Raw genomic sequence first — 19517 nt, forward strand, 5'->3', positions numbered from 1 at the left:
GTTATTAGCAAATATATCATGTAACCTAAATGACAGTAACAACCATTTAGTAGAATTATATAAAAAAATGCAGTACATTTTCCTGCATCACGTCAGTGTTGATAGTAATTCTTGTGTCTCAGAAAGATGTGCCACTGAATGCTCTTATTTGTACTTGTTCTGTACACAATAGGTTGAACTCTACTTCAAGAATAATTCATGGGCAGCAATTTGGTAGTCATGAAAGAGCATAAATCAATCTGAAATTTTTGGATTTGATTCTACTGCTTTAAATGTCTGATAAGGACATTTCATTCCACTATTAAGTATCACACCATCCCTTCCAATATACTAACATGGAAACTCTTAAAAGGCTAATTATTAATGTGATATCCTGTGAGCATGAGAGCCTGGCCCTTTTACTAACAGAGCTAAGTCTTAACTCAGGATTGACTAAAAATTAGAGCTGGAAACTAGGTGCTGGGTCTTTAAGACCTCTTCCCATCTTTGTGCGTGTGTGTGTGTGTGTGTGTGTGTGTGTGTGTGTGTGTGTGTGTGTGTTTAAAGAGCTACATAAAGAGTTCAAGTTAGAGGGAATTTGGTTGTTTGCTTTCATTTCATAAAACTGGGATGATTGAGGACATTATTTGATAGTACTTCTTAACTTACATGAAGTGCCATATAATTTAATATAGTAAGTCAACTATTAGCTAGAGGGAAAGAAAATTCTGGTTAACTGGGTTCATGGTTAACTGAGGTATAAACCAAACTTAGATTTTCAATATGCTAGGATCCAAAAATTTAAAAATGGAAGGGACCTCAGAAACATCTTGTCCAATCTTCTCTTTTTTTAGCAATAAGTAAAAAAGCAGCCCAGGGATTTTAAGTGGCTTGCCAAGGGCCACAGAGGTGGGAATTCTCAAAGATAGAATGTGAACCCCAGATTTCTGATTACATGGCCTCTAGTCTTTTTGCTATATAATGCTGCTTCCCAGCTTTATTTTATGCATCAGCAACCACAATACTATACTAAACTTGTTTATTGAGAATTTTATAAAAAAAAATCTACTTTGCGGAAAATAAATTTGGCATATTGAATATAAGTGAATCTTCATTTACTAATTAAGGATTAGTAAATTAGTAAATCATTCAGTGTCTCTGAATGATTCTGAACATGTATTACTGTCAGTGTCAAAGGTATAAGAGATTATATTTGCATATTAATGCCAAAATAATCCCTGAATGTTGTTACGTGGGTATTGTGTTTCTGTTATTTTAATTGAATCCCTCATTTTAGTCTGTTTTTTCTTCTGTTATTTGCCTCTTTCTCTTTTAAACCAAACACTAAAAGATTCTGGTTAACTAAGAGTTTTTTTTATGTTTCTTTGTTTGTTTTTAGAGTTGGTTTCCTGTTGATCAAAGTTTTACTAAACCACACAGTCCAAATCACTCTATAGATTGTCTATAATAATACATTACATTATTATTATTGTCTCCCTATATATACATATTATCTACTGTCTACATAGATTGTCTAACAGATATTTGTGAAATGGTAAATTTGAAAGTTAGATTTAGAAAACTTTTATATTTGTGTTCATGTAACACATGTATGTCTCTTCAGTCATCAAGCATCAAACATTCAAAAAAAAATTCCTAAGCATTAACAGAAAAAAATGTTATTGTGGTATGAATTAAAATAACAACAACAAAGATTAGTGTGGTCTGTAGTGTAGAAGAACATAAGGACCTTGAGGGAAGGGGCTATCTTACTAGGTTTTTTTGGGGGGCCACAACACTTTATGCAATGCTTGACACATACTTGGGACTCAATAAATGGTTGTTGATTGACAGATGGATAGATTGATGGATGGATATGTGAGAAAATCAAATGAATGATCAATGAAATAAGCTTATGATTATAAAACTTCCACTTTGGATATTATAATTGTATCAATCCTGGAAAAAGTCAAACTTTCAATATTTTATTATTAAATTTTATTTTTAATTTATGAAATAAAATAAGCATTTCTATAACATAATACAATAAAAAAAGGATTGCACATGAAACTGCAAATCTACTATGCACACTTTGCTATTCCTTTCAAATATATAACACAATGACCATGTAAATTTCTTTTTTTTCTTCCCCTCCACCCTAGAGATGGCTACTATTAGACACAAACAGGTGTGTATACACACACACACACACACACACACACACACACACGCTATTCTATACATACTTCTATTCATCAGTTCTTTCTCTGGCTGCAGATATCACTTTTCTTCATATGTCCTTTACAGTTAATTTGGGCATTTATAATAGTCAAAACAACTTATGTGTTCATATTCATTCTTAAAACAATATTGCTGTTACTATATTCAATGTTCTCTTGGTTCTGCTCATTTTGCTCTTCACTATTTCATGCAAGTCTTTTTATGTTTTTCTAAAATCATTGAGTTTATCATTTCTTATAGCACAGTAATGCTTCATCACAATCATATACCACAACTTATTTAGCTAGTACCCTATTGTTGTACATCTCTGCAATTTCTAGTTCTTTGCCACCACAAAGAAAGCTGCTATAAACAGTTTAGAATGTATAGGTTCTTTTCCCTTTTTCCTAATTATCTTTTGAAATGTACAAAGTAGTAGTATTGCTGGATCAAAGGGTATATGTAGTTGAATAATTCTTTGAGCATAATTCCAGAATTCTCTCCAAAATGACTGGATCAGTTCACAACTTCACCAACAATGAATTAATGTCCCATTTTTTTTCCACATCCCCTCCAACATTTGTTACTTTCCCATTCTATAGTTGCACCTAATTAACATCAACATTTCGTTTGAATTCGGGTTTTTTATTGTTATTGTTTTTTTCATTTGTTTGAATTTGGTTTTGGTCCTGTCCTATAGTTTTATCAGTATGAGGGTCTCCCAGTATGGATGATTTTCACTGATGCAGTCAGTTAATCTACAAGCATTTATTAAACTCTCACTCTGCAACAGGCACTATGCTTGCTAAATACTGGAAAATGCACAATCCTATAACTTATAGTCTTAGATAAATGTCCAGGACACTGACTGGTTAAGTGACATACCCATGGTCATGCAGCTAGTATGTGGCAGAGACAGGACTGGTACCTAGGTTTTCCTGACACAGTAATTACCCTCCTCTCCAGTTGCATAAATTTACTTGCATATAGTTACTATCAATTATCAATTCAGTGGCCATGAGGCAAAGGTGACTATTATGTGCACACAGCAATATAGTGACTATTTTGCAAAAACCAAATATACTACCTTTTGAAGACAATCACACACATTTCTCATGTGCATCTTCACCCTCTTTTAGTAACAATGAGCTAGCTAGGCAAAATGATATAGTAGGCTCTTGCCAATGACCAAACAGGCAAGACCAATCACTGGCCATGGGAGGTTCCATCTTCACCCAAGTCCATGCCCTCATGCCAAATTCATGTTCCTCTATAAGCAGGGAAGCTAAGAGGCCCCAGGTCTGGAGTTCCTTTTAGAATTATTGAATCTTCACTTGATAATCAGCCCTGATGAATTCATGACATGAATAAAAATTTTGAACTATATTGTATTTTCTCTAGTCTTCTACCCACTGGTGGAGGAAAGAACGGGCTGTGCATCCACTAAAACTCCTGGGTTTTTAAGAAGGGTGTAGGAAACCTATGAAAATGCAGCCATTTTGTAGATTTTTATAATGTAACATCTTATTGTTTGTAAGGACCATGTACTTGCTTTATCAATTCTATGCTAATAATAAAAGCTTTGTATCTATGAAGTTAAACATAGTTATCTGTTTATGTGGAGAGTTAATAGCAAAGTGATATTACTAAAGTATTTTCTTCCTCAGTAAAATCCAATGGTACTTTATTACCTCAAGGATTAAATACAAACTACTAAATATTTATAGCCTTTTAAAACCTGGCTTCATCCTATCTTCCTGTCCTAATTATACATGACTACCTTCACAGCCAAAGTTCAGTTGGACTAGCCTTCCTGATGTCCCTCATACAAGACATCCCATCTCTCTTCTTCATACCTTTGCAAAGATTGGGCTTCATGTCTGGAATGCCATCCCTCCTTACTCTTGCCTTAAAAAACCCTTATTTCCTTCAAAGTTCTGCTCAGGTGCTACCTCCTATGTGAGATCTTTCTTTACCTCTACTCCTCCCATACCCTGGCTGGTATGGGAGGGGTATCCCATCCCTTAAATTATCCTATATATTTATATCCATATCCATATATGTATATATATATATATATATATATATACATATTTGACAGATAATATATGTGTACATGTTGAGTACCCCCATGGAATAGAAACTCCTTGAAGAGAGGGGTTGTTTCATCTTTTGCCTTTCTATCCCTAGTGTTTCCTGGCACACAGCAAGCAACTAATAAATGCTGCTGATTGATTGGTTGATTGCAATTACCACATTAACCATCTGAGGGCACAGAAGTACTGATCTCTCTAGAACAAGTAGGAAAAACTCCTCATCTAAGTGGTTGAGATAATACCACCTAATCAAAAGAGATTATCTTGACAGATTCACAGTGGGAAGGGCAAGTGCAAGAAGCTATAACGCATTCCATCACTGGAGAAATTTAAAATGGGGATAATGGAATTTGTGGGTACTCATCATTATAAGGACCTAACACTAAAAATCTTCCTCAAAATTGCTTCAGGAGTTGTTGAAATGTTGCCTGTCAGAAGCATTGCTTGCATTAAATTAATTTAAATTAATTATTGTAAAGGTTGATTATTTTTAATTACAAAGATTGATAATTAAGGAGGTAAAGACAACAGGTTAGTAGTGCATATTGGATGTGCTGCCAATCAGAATGCACATGAAAATAGAAAAATCCGACCAAACTGTGCATGCCAATAAGTGGCATGATATTAGCACTTTGTGGAGCTCCTCTTTTATAAATACAGATAGAATATATTCTGAATATGGAGCCTTCCCTTGGGGATTCTAGAAATAGCATTTTATTTCCCTTCGTACTATATATTTTAAAAATATTTGCCACTGTGTAGGTCACATTTATATTTGAATTCATGAACAGCCTACAAATTGTATATAAAGTTTGTAGATGGCACAGGATGAAAAAATCTGTTTGAATCTTGTGGAGGATAATGCAAAATTATCAAGATCAAAAGGATTGCTTTGATAACTTGACATTTTAAGTTGGGTCATTATCTACTTCAGGTGCTTTGGATTGCTTATAAATCTATCCCAAAATGGAATAAAAGCAGCCTACATACATACATATGTGTATGTATTTATGTATGTTTGTGATATACATACATACAAGGCAGAACAAAGATAGCGGTATTATTTGGCCTTACCTTGAGTCTCATTACATGAAAGTATATAGCAAAGATAGAAAGGGACCATTAGGGATATCATTTAAAAAGATTTTATCTCCACTTGGCTAACACACTTATAGTACCACAGACCCACCATGTCATGGTGGAAAGAGAGGCAACCTCAAAGGTAAGGCGACAGGGGTTCAAATACTGACTCTGAGAATTAGTATCTGTGAGATGCTGAAGGAATAAATGAACTTCTCAGCATTCTAGGCAATTTTCTAATGTTATAATTTGCATACCTGCTTTGGTAAAGGGATTTTCTTCATCGAGAAATTTTCTACAGTATTGAAATCCCAAGTACATTCCCTGTCCCTCTCCCAAAGCCTGTAGGTTTGGAGCTGGACGAGACCTTAGAGACCAGCCACTCCATTTACAGATGGGGAAACTGAGACCTAGGGAGGTGAAGTGACTAGCCCAAGGTGAGACAGTTAGTGTTATAGGTGGGAATTTCAACCCAAATCATCTGACTCCAAACTTGGTGCACTTTCCATTATCCCACACTGTCTCCCATATTTATGTTAATGTAATAACTGGATCACTACAGTCCTTTCTCTGCTATTAGTCAAGCAAAAGAACTTCCCATAAGAAATAAATAGAAATACTTCATTAGAAAAATTGTAAAAACAGCAATAAAGAACTTTATAAGGCCCAGAATAAATAAAAGGATGACAAAGGAGGTGGAAAAACAAAACAAAACAAAATTTGAATACAAAAGAAAGCAATGTAGAAAATAAAGAGCCCAGAAACATTTATGTAAAGCCAAGAGTTCACCACCAATATAACAACAACATTTTTGAAACCAAGTTCAAAGAAACTATATGGTGCTTTAAGCTACAGACTGGCCCCTTCAATTATTTTGTTAATAATACACTTACAATTACAGAACAACTGTGCTAAAGTCCAAGGAATTCAATAATTCACTTTAATAATTAACATACTTTATTATTAATTTCCCCCCACAGCATGTTTCCAGAATGGTTCATAATAATTAAGCAGCTAATCTGTATGGTACTCCTGATTGATATTACTGCACCCAATTTTACTGACCAGAAGTCAGGCATTGAAGGATTAAATCACTTACTCTAGGCCTCAGATTAGGGGGAAAGTCAAATTGAAGTTCAAATTCCTTCTTATTACTTATTATACTTTGTAATAATGCCAAAATCTCTGAATAAAAGAATATACCCTAGGTGGAACAGTGGGTAGAGTGCCAGGCCTGGAGTCAGGAAGACTCATCTTCCTGAGTTCAATCTGGCTTCAGACACTTGCTAATTGTGTGACCCTGGACAAGTCATTTAACCCTGTTTGTTTCAGTTTCCTCATCTGTAAAATGAGCTGGAGAAGGAAATGGCAAACCACTCCAGTTTCTTTGCCAAGAAAACCCTAAATGGGGTAAAGAAGAATTGGACACAACTGAAAATGATTGAACAACAACCCTTTAGGAGAGATAGTATCTAGAAGAAAATATCCAGTGAATTTTGCCAAATTTTCATCTTGTTTTTCATTCCATGTTCCATCTCATGAATTACTAATTACCAAAGAATTAGTAGGAAATGGAAGCCTGCTTCTTTGCAATATGATACATTCTCCAGTGATACAATCCAATGTCTGCAATATTCTGATGGCCTCCATGGAAATGAATCAGAATGCTTGGATGAATGAAGTCCTAGATGAAAAGAAAGTAGTTAAATGATAGGAAACAATGAATGATAATAAATGTATATTCCTCAGAGCTGGGTAAAGTTGAAAGGGGGCACTCTTGGGTCTAGTATTGGGACCTCTGTTTTTCAGTGTATTTGCTAACGATCTGGAGGAGAACACAAACAGTGAGGTGGTGAAATTTTCCGACAACACAAAACTATTTTGGTTAGTTAAAAACTAATGAGGATTGGGAGAAGCTCCAGATGGCTCTAATCATACTGGAGGATTGGGCAGCACAGTGGCAGATGAAATTCAATTTGGATAAATGTACGGGAAGGAATATTGAGAAAAATAATTTAAACTTCCCATATATACCAAGAGGCTGTGAACTTGAGGATTCTCTGAGGGACATAAGAAATTCACTGCTATCTTAGCTGGCTCAACGAAGGTATCAGCCCAATGCACAGCACAGTTGCAAAAGGAAGAGTAGATGCTTGGATGCATTTAGAAAAAAGTATAGAAAAGCATATAATAGAGGAAACAGCCCAGTGGCAGATAAAGATGGTTTACCCATGGCAGGAGGATGGTTTTTCTACTTTGGTGAAGCAGAATGGTGACAGAAACAAAAAGTGAAAATGGTTAGAAGGTCTTTGAAAAGAGTAGTTTACTCATGAGGTCAGGTTACAAAGCAGCATTTATCCTCTCAGGAACCCAGTGGGACTAGGATGGTTTTCTTTTTTGAACATTTAAACAAAGAAAATTCAACTTTATTGACCAAAGGCAGCAATGAGGTCTGGCCTATTAGTAATGAGTTTTGAGTCTAGGGACCTGGGGCTGTAACTCTAATCTCAGTTCTACTTGTAATTGATGCATAGTTACAAGGAATATCATGCTACTCTGTATGACTGAATTTTCTTCTATTATAGAATATAAATTTAGAATCATCTGCTTACCTTGATCAATTTAGATTGTACCCTAGATAACTAGTTCTGTGTCTATGTGCATGCAGGTTCCGTGGCTCTCTATACTGGAAGAAAAAATGGATTCACTTGAAACATCAAAATATTTTGGTCCATCATGACTAAATGAAACAATTTGACCTATCATAGAATCAAAGAGTCTCAGGATCAAAAAGGACCAGCCCAAGTCCAAGCTTCATACCAAGAATCCACAAATAGTCATCCAATCTCTGCTTGATGACCTCAACTATCAAATTCTTTCCCCCTTTAAATGATTATAGGTCAACTCTTAGAGCTCAAAGGACAAAACCTTCTTAAAAGGAAAAAAAAAAAGCATGCTTTCTGACTTGGTAAGAAAAAAAACTTAAAAAAAAAAAAAAAGGACTCAGTTGTATTGAATCAAGTCAGAAGTCACCAAAATCCAAGGGCTAAGCAAGGTGTAAAATGAGCTGTAGAAGGAAATGGCAAAATACTCCACTATCTTTGCCAAGAAAGTTCCAAATTCCCTAATGGGGTCACAGAGTGTCAGACATGATAAAAAAATAATTCTACAACAAGACAAGGGGTAGAGAAGCATTATAATACTTGAGAAGACAAAGAACATACATTGGGAAGGAGATGTATTGGAACTGATACTTTGTCGCCCATAACTTGTTTATCCTCCATATGTTATGGTGAGTGTATTAGGAACACCCACTTATTGCTATATGAATATTACCATGGTCCCAGACACTAGATCGCTCTCTGAAGTTACTTAAAATAAGCTTAATGCATTTTTTTTTTTAGTGAGGCAATCAGGGTTAAGTGACTTGCCCAAGATCACACAGCTAGTATGTGTCAAGTGTTAGATCTGAGGCTAGATTTAAACTTAGGTCCTCCTGACTTCAGGGCCAGTGCTCTATCCACTGCACCACCAAGCTGTCCCAATGCATTTTGTCTGTAATGAGAATTACATTATTTATAAGCAGTGATCATCTCCTCTCTCTGCTAATGTCACCCCCATCCCAAGTTTGCTCTTCTCTAGGTCATTCATTCTCTGTTCCTTCAACCAATTTCCATATGGCAGTTTCAAACTACTCATCACCTGGTCTTTCTCTACTGGATAGGGGAAATGGTCTTCTGGAGGCAAGACGTACAATCTTGCAAGAACAATTTGTTAATTGTTCAGTATGAGCATTTTATCCTCAGAAATCAGCATATGCTATAAACCAGGGCTTGATTTATGGTTTTGTTGATTGTCTAGTCTTTTAAGAAAGTAGTAGAGAAAATTTTAATAAAAATAAACTTACAGGTGTGTCATATGACATATTTCCCTTCTGGGCAGCAGGTTGTTAAATATTTCCCTGTACATCCCTGGATAACTAAAAGATTATCAACTGAGGACAAACAAATGGTGAACTGAAAGCACTATGTTTTGATATAATTTTGTTCCATATGTATAATAATAGAAATATAATAATAGAAACTTACCTCAAAGGGTTTAGTTTTGACCAATATCCAATGAAAATGGCTGGAAACATTGTAAAGTCAACGTTCACTGTTAATGCTGGATAAGGATTTATGCTGGCAGAAACAATCTCTGGTATTTAGGAAGGAAAATATGAAAGTATTTACTATTTTCTCAGGGAATTGCATCCAAGTCTTCTGATGGGTTAAATGTAAATGAAAAACACCAGGGATAAGTTTTCTGTAAAATTACCATAGCCTTAAGAATTAAGGAGACATATCTAACCAATCTATAGTTGAGGCCAAACATATTTTGTTTCTAGAAGGTTGGGGCTAAAAGCCATGAAGTATAGAATAGGGGCTAAATGAAGTTGCTAGTTTTATCTTGCTAAAAAAAGGTACTTAGAGCTCTACTTCATAGAAACAGAATTGGGATCCACCACAGTAGGGGTGATGAGTTGTTCTGAGTCACCCACAACCCCTCATCCAAGCTCTTTGTTACAAATATCACACATTCATCATTGCACTGGGATAAGATTCAGGATTCTAGTCAATAGAGATTCGGAGACATAGTATGGTATAGTGGATATGGTGTTTGCAAAACATACTAAAAGCTAAATTCAAATCCTGCCTCTGACATCAACTAACTGTGGTACTATGGACAAGTCACTTAAGTGCTCTGAGTCTTGGTTTCTTCATCTGTAAAATGGGAATGGTGCAATATATACATCACAGGTTTTATTGTGAGGCTTAAATGAGAAACTATATGTAAAGCAGTTCATTAATTTTAAGGAGTTAGGTAAATTTCAATTATTATTAACACTTCTTCTGCAAAAAAGGATAGACAGGGGTCAATCTTGTAATCAGGGGTGGGAAACCTGCGGCTTTGAGGACATTCTGTGAAGTTTGGATTCAATCAAAGGGCCACACTTGAGGACCTAGAGGGCCACATGGGACCTCGAGACTGCAGGTTCCCCATCCCTTTCATAACCTGATCTTACACTGAGTTCTAAAAATTTGTATGTATATAAATTTATATTGATTTACCTTAAATGATTATTTCATATTTTTCACCTGTGACTAGGACACAAACTGAAATGGCTATGGACTGGCTAACCTTGCATGATAAAATACCTGATTTTGATAACTTCAAGAAATTTGCATGAAATTACTCCAAGTCAGAGCTAAGCCAGCTAATTAGGAATCCAGAGGACCATGGATTTTTATCAGCATTCAGGCAAGTGGTTTACTGGAGAAAATAAGTGAAACCACAGTCTCAGAAGCAGCAAATGTAAGGAGCAAGGGGAACATTCAATGATATTTCATATCTATAAGCTCGTCCCAATGAATGCCACATGTTATCCCAAGATGTTGCACAGACGGCTTTCACGGGGATGCCCCAATCATCAACAGAATGTTGAAGGCAGGCACCTGAAAATGTGACTGAACACTTCTGCACACATCTGTATCGCCCTCTGGCTCTCAGTGTTCCTAGAACTCAACTCTTCCTAGCAATAAATCTCTTCCAGTACTCTGAGCTGAAGATATGCAGTTAAAACAGACTCTTTCTCTTCTACTGTACTTGTCTCAGAAGTGAAAATGAACACTACTGATTACAGAAATAAGAGGGCGGGGGGGTGTGTTTCTTTAAGAATTTGAATTTGGAAGAGGATTATTAATAGTTTGAAAAAGACCCTCTGTAGTATATTCTGGAAGCTCTGGACTTAATCTCCCCATCCCCTGGAGAAGTATGTTAGTGCTGCCTGGTTTTATATATATAAAATTGCTCAGAATCACAAAAATCACTATGTGTCAGGTGGGTCTTGAAATCCACCTTCCTGATTAATTGTCCATATCTACTTCCAAGAAGCCATAAAAAGGGCTATGTGAGTCTCATCAAGTCACTTAACCTATCAGCGGTCTATGTGAAGACCTAACGCTCTAAATTGATGAGAAGATGCTGACCTACATTGATAAAGGGGCTGTCCTCATCTGAGGGTTCACTCTACCATTGAAATCATAGATGCAGTCCCTACCTTTATCAATTGGATACACACACACATATGTACACACACTTGTTGTCTGCCTGCCCATATATGTGCTTTCTCCTCCAATAGAATGTAAGTAAGCTCACTGAAGACAAGTATTGTTTCTTTTTCTCTTTATATCCACAATGCTTAGCACAGTTCTTGGCACATCTCTTCTTGACTGATTAAATAATTTTGTTCTGACTAGGAAAATCCTCTCGTAAGTAGATACAGACATCTTGTCTTTAGAAGGAAGGAATCAGAAATTGGGAAGTACTGTGGCACTTCCCTTATGACTGATAGCTACAGAATGCTTTAAAGTTTGCAGTGAATTAGCTGAGCCTCACAACAGCCTGGGAGGTAAATACTGCAAGTATTATTATTCCCCTTTTGCAGACAACAAACAGGCTTAGAGAGGTTGTGACTCAACTAATTATCAGCTCTGCAGATCACCTCCAGATCTACTTTTTGCAGCCTCTTCCTATCTCCTGAGCACAAGTTGATGATCAGGGGATTATCAACTGCCTACTGAACATTTTAATCTGGATGACCTGTGGGCATCTCAAAATGAATAGAACTCATCTTCTTTCACCCAAAGCTCAGCTCTCTTCAGAACTTCCATATTTCTATTGAGGGCACCACCATCTTTTGCCTTTCCAGTCTCCCATGTTCAGAACCTCAAAATCATGCTCAACTCCTCCCTCTCATTCATCTCATATTAAAAGATTTGCTAGGCTTTGTTGATTCTATCTGTATGTCATCTTCTATAACTTCTTCCTTCTTTCTATTCATACTCGTCACCTCTCACATATACTATTACAATATTTTCATAATTAGTCTTCCTGACTCACATCTCTCCCCTCTCCAATGGATTCTTCACAGTGTTATCAAAGTGATTTCCTTAATGTGCACGTCCTATCATGTAGTTCTTCTATTCACTAAATTTCAGGGGTTCCACAATACCTCTAGAGTCTAGAATCTAGAATCAAGTACACACTTCTTTTTGACTTGGAAAGCTCTTCACAAGCAGCCTTCTATGTTTCCAGCCTTATTATACATACTAATCCCTTGTTCATACTCTTTGATCTAGCCACGCTGGCCTTAGTGCTGTTCCTCATATATAGAACTCCATCTCCCATCTCCATAGCTTTATACAGCCTGTCCCTCATTCTTGGAACGTACCCCCTCCTTACTCACCTAAGAATTCCTAGTTTGTTTGTTTTTCCAAAGCTCAGTTCAAATGCCATTTCTTACTACCAGTTGCTAGTGCCTTATCTCCTTCACCCCCAATAAATACAATACTTTGTATTTATTTTGTACATATACAAACATGTATGTAACATATCTATGTATAAACACATACATACATGCATATTACACAGACATAGACCTGTGTGTGTCGGTGGGTGTATGTATATATGTGTTATCTTCCCTGAAATATAGTTCTCACTTAATCAGTGCTTCTTGACTGATTTCCCATATTCACACCACTAGCAAAGGTCAGAAATGGAATTTGAATTAAAAAAATTCTGATTCCAAGTAGAATACATAAAATCCTGTAATTAAGAGTAATAATGAAAGCTAGCTTTTGTATAGTGCTTTAAGGTTTATGTGTGTTAATTCATTTGATCCTTGAAACAATCCTGTGAGAGAGGTGCTATTATTATCCTCATTTTACAGGTGAGGAAAGTGAAACTAAACAGTTAAATAGCTGGACCAGAGTCACACACCTAGTAAGTGTCTGATGTAGGATTCAAACTTAGGCCTTCCTCACTTCCAGTTATCTCAGCTGAAGTTTCATGCTTTTACGTCAGAAGTCTTTCTAAAGTGTCATACTGAGCATTTGCTTTTTCATTTCTTCATGAGTTGGGTGGAGATTGAGTGGCAGTGGGCACCTAACTGGCATCTGAGCCCATTTTCCTCAGATCTGCAATTATCTTTGGTTTCTCTCTACCTTAGACAAATTGTCCTTTCCTAAAGATATTTTTGTCTGGTATAGGGTGACTTGGGAAATGGTTAAAAGAATATGGGATAGTAAGTTGAAGGGGGAATATAGGGAGAGAGGAAATATCCATTGTTGCTGATGATACTGCATATATTTATGTGAGGCCATACTCTCTCTTCTAGGGAAAGAATTATCCTCAAATATTTTTTATATAATTCGTTTATCTGTGATTTCATCCTTGGATACTCCTCTAAAAGATTCAGAGAACAATACTACGACTTCCACATGAGTTGCTAGGGCCAATCTAAAAATCATCACCTGGTAGCTAACCTTCTGGTGATGAGTGTGTCTGAATTTAGCCAGACTGGTCCTTGGATGGCAGACACATAATCCTTTGCCAAGAGATACAAGAAATATTTCCAGCTTGGTAGGACCTGCCAGAGCTTGAATAGTAATTTACTGACATAGCCTTTGAGACACCATGGCCATCTGCATTCTTCACTGTGACACTGGAATGAGGCTTAAGAAGCAAACCATAATGGTGGAGATCTTTTTAAATAGTCTATGCAACACAGAAATCTTACTTGGGCATATGCTCCAAGGAGGTCAAAGATAGAAAGTTCTTATACATACCAAGATAGCAGCATTGAAAAAAAAAACAGTATCAAAGATCTGGAAACAGAATAAAATGGGACTTCTGGCTATATTGGCTGTCTGAACACAGGCAGACAGCCCAGCTTTCATATACATATTCCAGCAAAAACCTGAAATTCACAGCAGACCAAGTAATGATTTAGAAAATCCAATGATAGGAACTACAGTAAGTGAAACTACAGTGATTTCTTCTATTCCAGATATGCGCAAAAAGCCAGCCAGAAGCCCATTGGCAATTGGAAGGAGGGAGACCATCCAGAATGTCTAGAGATAGGATATATATAGCTTTCAAGGATCTATTTCTAGAGCTAAGCTGAGGGCCCTATTCTATCCAGAAAGCTCCAAGCAGGGAGGCACCTTGGTCACTTTTTGGAGAAGCAGGAGTACTTAGCAGTGATTGGCATTGCTGCCCAGTTTGATACTAACCTTTATGGTGCTGTAATGCTTAGATCAAAATAGCCTCATAGCAATAAAATCACCAACACCATATCTTAAGATCTCAGAGAGGGCTCTGAATATCCAGCACTCTAAATCTCAAAGATCCAGGTTTGGTACCTAGTCCAAGTAGTAGAGGTCAGAGTAGAAATCAAAGGGCAAGATCAAATGGAACTGACTATCCTACTCAAAATTGGAGAAGGGACATAGCCTGATGCTTATCATAGGCACAAAGTTCTGATTCAGAAGTTAAAACTGCAGAGGTAAATAAATGAAAGAAAACACTGACCAACATCCAACATTATTTCTTGAGATCACTCCAAATGAGAATAACTCTGTAACAGTTTCAAGTAGAGACTCAAAGGAAAACAAGAGGAATTTTCATAAGGACTGCATGAGGATAATTGAAACAAGAATTTTTTTAATAAAATAAAATCTCTAGAGGAAAGAATTAGAAGGAGGATAAGGCCAAAGAAGAGGAAGCAGTCATTCTAACCCAGGAATGGACTCCCTGAAAACTAGAATAGATCAAACAGAAATAAATGACCACATGAAATAGTAAGAAATATTGGAACAAAATCAAAGAACTGAAAATTATTTATGACTTATGACATCAAAACAGTAGACCTATAAAATAGGTCAAGGGAAGATATTTAAAAATTGGACTCCCTAAAAACCATGATCAAAAAAATACTTAGACACTATATATTAAGAAATCATAAATGAAAATGTCTCAGATCTACTAGAACAAGAAGGCAAAGTACATACGGAAAAAAAATCCATGGGTCACTTCCTGAAAGGAACTTCCAAAGGGAAGATCCCCAAAGAGTCATGGTCAAACTTCAGAGCTCCCATGTTAAAGAAAAATACTACAAATATCCAGAAAGAATCAGTTCAAGAACCAAGGGACCACAGTCAGGATCATGCAAGATCTGGTATCTACTAATAAAAATGAGATGAGTTCTTGGAATACAATATCCAGAAAGGTGAAAGGTATAGGCCAAGATAACCTTCAAGACAATATAATCCCATGAGGGAAAAAAAAACTTTAATAGAATATGGTATTTTCAAGCATTTCTGATGAAAAGAACAGAGCTAAATAGAAACTTGAAATGAGGGCACAGAGTTCCAGAGAAACATAGAAAGGTAAATTTATTTGATCATTTGGAAGCAGTTGCATAAGGATGTAGTGCTAACATTCTAATAATGGGAGAACAAAAAAAAGTGTCCCTTCAGAATCTTAACATTCTCAAAAATATTTACAAACTTAGATAAGAAAAATAGTTTGCCTGAAGACCAGTTAGTTCTGTTCTGAGTATTTGAAGACTGGAAAGATAAAGGAGGATAAAGGAAGGCATGCAGTAGTATAGAAAAGAGGAAGGGTGTGTAAGAAGAGTAGGCAAACATAAAAGAAGGATTAGGGGAAGCAGTTATCAGATGTACCTCACTTATATGAAATGGATAAAGGAGGGCAGAACATACATACTGTAGAAATACAACAAACTCAATTAGAAAAAATTAGGGATAGGGTATGGGGGAGGCTCAAGAGGTAGCAGAATCTAAAAAACAAAGAAACAACTACAAACAAATCATGGAGGGATAATTAAAGGGGGAAAAGGCAAAAAATTAGAATTTAAGAATTGGCCCATCAACTGAGTAATGAATGAAAAAATTGTGATAGATAACTGTAATGGGATATTATTGAGCCATAAGAAATATTTGAAAGTAAAATTTAGATAATCCTGTTGCATGAATATATGCAGAGTGAAATGAGCAGAACCAGAGCAATTTATAGAACAACATGGCAAAGAAAAACAATTTTGAATGACTTAAGAACTTCGATTAATACAATATGGATCAACCATGTCTCTGAAGGAGCTATGATGAAGCATATTATTCACCTCCTAAAAGAGAGGTGAAGGATTGAAGATTTAGGAAGACACAATTTATATTATACTATATATTAATTATTGTATTAATTATACTATATATTAATGTTTTGCTTGATTATGTTTATTTAGTATGTTTTTTTGTCTTTCTCTTAATTTTAAATTGGATAAAGGATTTGTGATTTAAGAACAAAAGAACATTGAAACACTATAAAAATGTATAAAAAGGAACAGAAGGATTTTCAGAAATAAGCACAGACAAGCAGGACAGTTTTGAAACTAAGGTGTGACATTTTTATGCTTTTTGAAAAAAAGCAAGTACCTTGAATGGATATTTGTAGTTTTGTATACAATCTACTTTTTGTATTCTGCTGTGTATTTGGAAAGTTCCTTGTTTTGGTGTTTAAGTTAAAACAAATCTCAGAACCCCAAATTAGAAATTCATAAAAAAAAATACTTCTTTCTAATTGACTCCCTATCCCATTTCCCACGGAGACTGTTCCAAGCCTTCCCTTCTTTTCTTAAGTCTCCCACATTGTCTTTTTCCTCCTCCCTCTCAGCTGAGCACAATTTTTTTTTCCTGTAAACATAAAGACCATTTGCCATGAGTACCTGCTTCTTCTTTTACTATATTCCAAAACCTCTTGACATCATCCCTTTTCTCTTCTCTTTATCACAGTCTCCAGTGAAAAATTGACCATTCTTCCTGCTGATGCCAAACACTCTAAATGTATCCTTGATTTCATCCTCTCATATCTTCTCCACCAGATTGTTCTCCAAATTATTTCCTCCCTCTTATCTTCAATCCAGGCCTTTCCATCCACCTCACCATGACACCTTAGGACTTCCACTTGCCATCTGCCCTGAAGATGAACTTTGTATGTGTTGTCATTCCAAATACATTGTGAGTTTCTTGAGGGGAAGGGTCTGTCTTGCTTTTCCTATTTGTACTCTCAGTACTTAGCACAGTGCTTGACACATACTAAATGCTTAATAAATAAATCAATAAAATTTCATTCATTCACTCTCTTCTTCTCTACTGACAACTACCCACCTGACCAAACACACCCAAGTCTCCCCCATCTTGAAACAAACCTTCACTGGACCCTACTATTCCCTCCAGTGATCGTCCTATAACCCTTAACCAATTCACAGTAAACTCTGAGTAAAAGCTGCCCGTACCCATTACCTTCACTTCCTCTCCTCTCACTTCTTAACCTTTGAAATGTGAATTATGATCTCATTACCTTACTAAAATTCTTCTGGATTCAAAGTTATGGATCAACTCTAAGTTGCCACATCTGCTATCCTTTTTTTTTCAGTCTTTATCTTTCACAACCACACTTCAGCATTTGATATTGTTGACCATACTCTCCTCTAGATGTTTTGCCCCCACTCGGGGTTTTTATGACTCTTCTTTCCTTTGGTTCTTTCTTCTACCTATATTCTCAGTATCTTTTACTGATTCATAATTCATACCACCCTCCCAAACAGGAAGAATTCTTCAGGGCTCTGCCCTGATCCCTATTATGTTCTCTCTCTACACTTTCTCAATTAATGACCTCATTAGCTTCCAAAAACTGAATTATCATTTCTACATAGGTGATTCCCTAATCAAGGTAAGGAGTTCTGGTCTCTTTCTTGAGCTTCAAACACTTATCTCCAACTCCCTATTAAATATTTCAAACTAGATATTTCATAGGCCTCTCAAACTAAATAATAATAATAAAGATTAAAATTGAACCTACTTTCTCATAAAACCTATCTCTTTCCAAATGTCACTCAGTTTCATAATCTCAAAGTCATCCTTGACTCCTCAATCTCCCCCATTCCACATAAGCTGAGTTTGAACATTTTACTAGTTTTACCTCCATAATGCCTCACACCTCTTTACTATGACCATCACCCTAGTACAGACCCTCATCACATCTCCCCTGCAATAGGCAGCTTTAATTCCAATTGCCAATATTTCAACACATGGTTTCATTCTTTCATTTGCATCCCCAGAATCTAGCACAGTGCCTGGCATATAGGAGACACAACATGAGCTATGAATTCATATAAATGAGCTGTGAACAACAAATAAAAAAAATGAGAAACTCTCTACTATGATACAAATTCCTCCAACTGAAATTCCTCTCCTCTTCACAGTGGAAATGGGGAATAATTTTTTTGCCACATTTCTTTCAAAGAATTCATAGAGAATCAGAGAATTTCAGAGCTGGAAAAGACTTCATGAGCCATCTAGTTCTTTTCAATTCTTTACAATATACAACATACCCCGAAGAATGATCGTTTAATCTTTACTTGAAGACCTCTAATGAGGGTGAACTTACTACATCCTGAGGCAGCCCATTCCATTTTTGCATAGCTCTAATTCCGAGGAAGTTTTTTTTTTCCTTTATTTTTTCTTCATTTTCCCTTTTGCAAATAGCCTAAATCTGCCTTTCTGCAATTTCCACCCATTGTTCCAAGTTCTGCCCTCTGGGGCCAAGCAGAACAAATTTAATCTCTCTTCCACATGACAGCCCTTCAAATACTCAAAGACAACTAACTATCATGCTTTCCCTAAGGGTCCAGCCACTCTTCCCAACTTCATCTTCTTAAGTGCCAGTAACTGAGATGTTATAGTCCAAATAAGGGGATTCTACTGACAGGGATGATGCAAATAGATTGTTAAAGCAATGCTGGCAAATTTCTTTCATTTTGTGTCTATCTTTTGTCCTCCCTCCAGTTTCATCTATCTGTGTTCTTGGCATGAACTAACTTAGGTAAGTATCAGAGTAAGTTCTCTGAAAGCAACAGAGTATGTGTAGTGGATTGAACACCTCCTTTGGAGTCAGTGGACCTAGACTTTAATCCTGACTCTTCTTCTAAACAGTTGTGATTGGGAACAAATCCCCCAGTTGTCTCATCTATAAAATGAAAAGATCAGATTAAACTGGTATCTACATATTTTTTAATGTTTTGATAACTATTCCAAAATAATTGATTTCTTTTTTACTTATGCATTTTACTTAACACTTTTAAAAACATTATTTTGAGAAGGGCTCCAGACTTCCAAAGGGGTCAATCATGCACACACACACACACACACACACACACACACACACACACACACACACACA

This window comes from Vombatus ursinus, unplaced genomic scaffold, assembly GCF_900497805.2.
Source record: "Vombatus ursinus unplaced genomic scaffold, bare-nosed wombat genome assembly UNPS02014816.1, whole genome shotgun sequence".
Classification (NCBI taxonomy): domain Eukaryota; kingdom Metazoa; phylum Chordata; class Mammalia; order Diprotodontia; family Vombatidae; genus Vombatus; species Vombatus ursinus.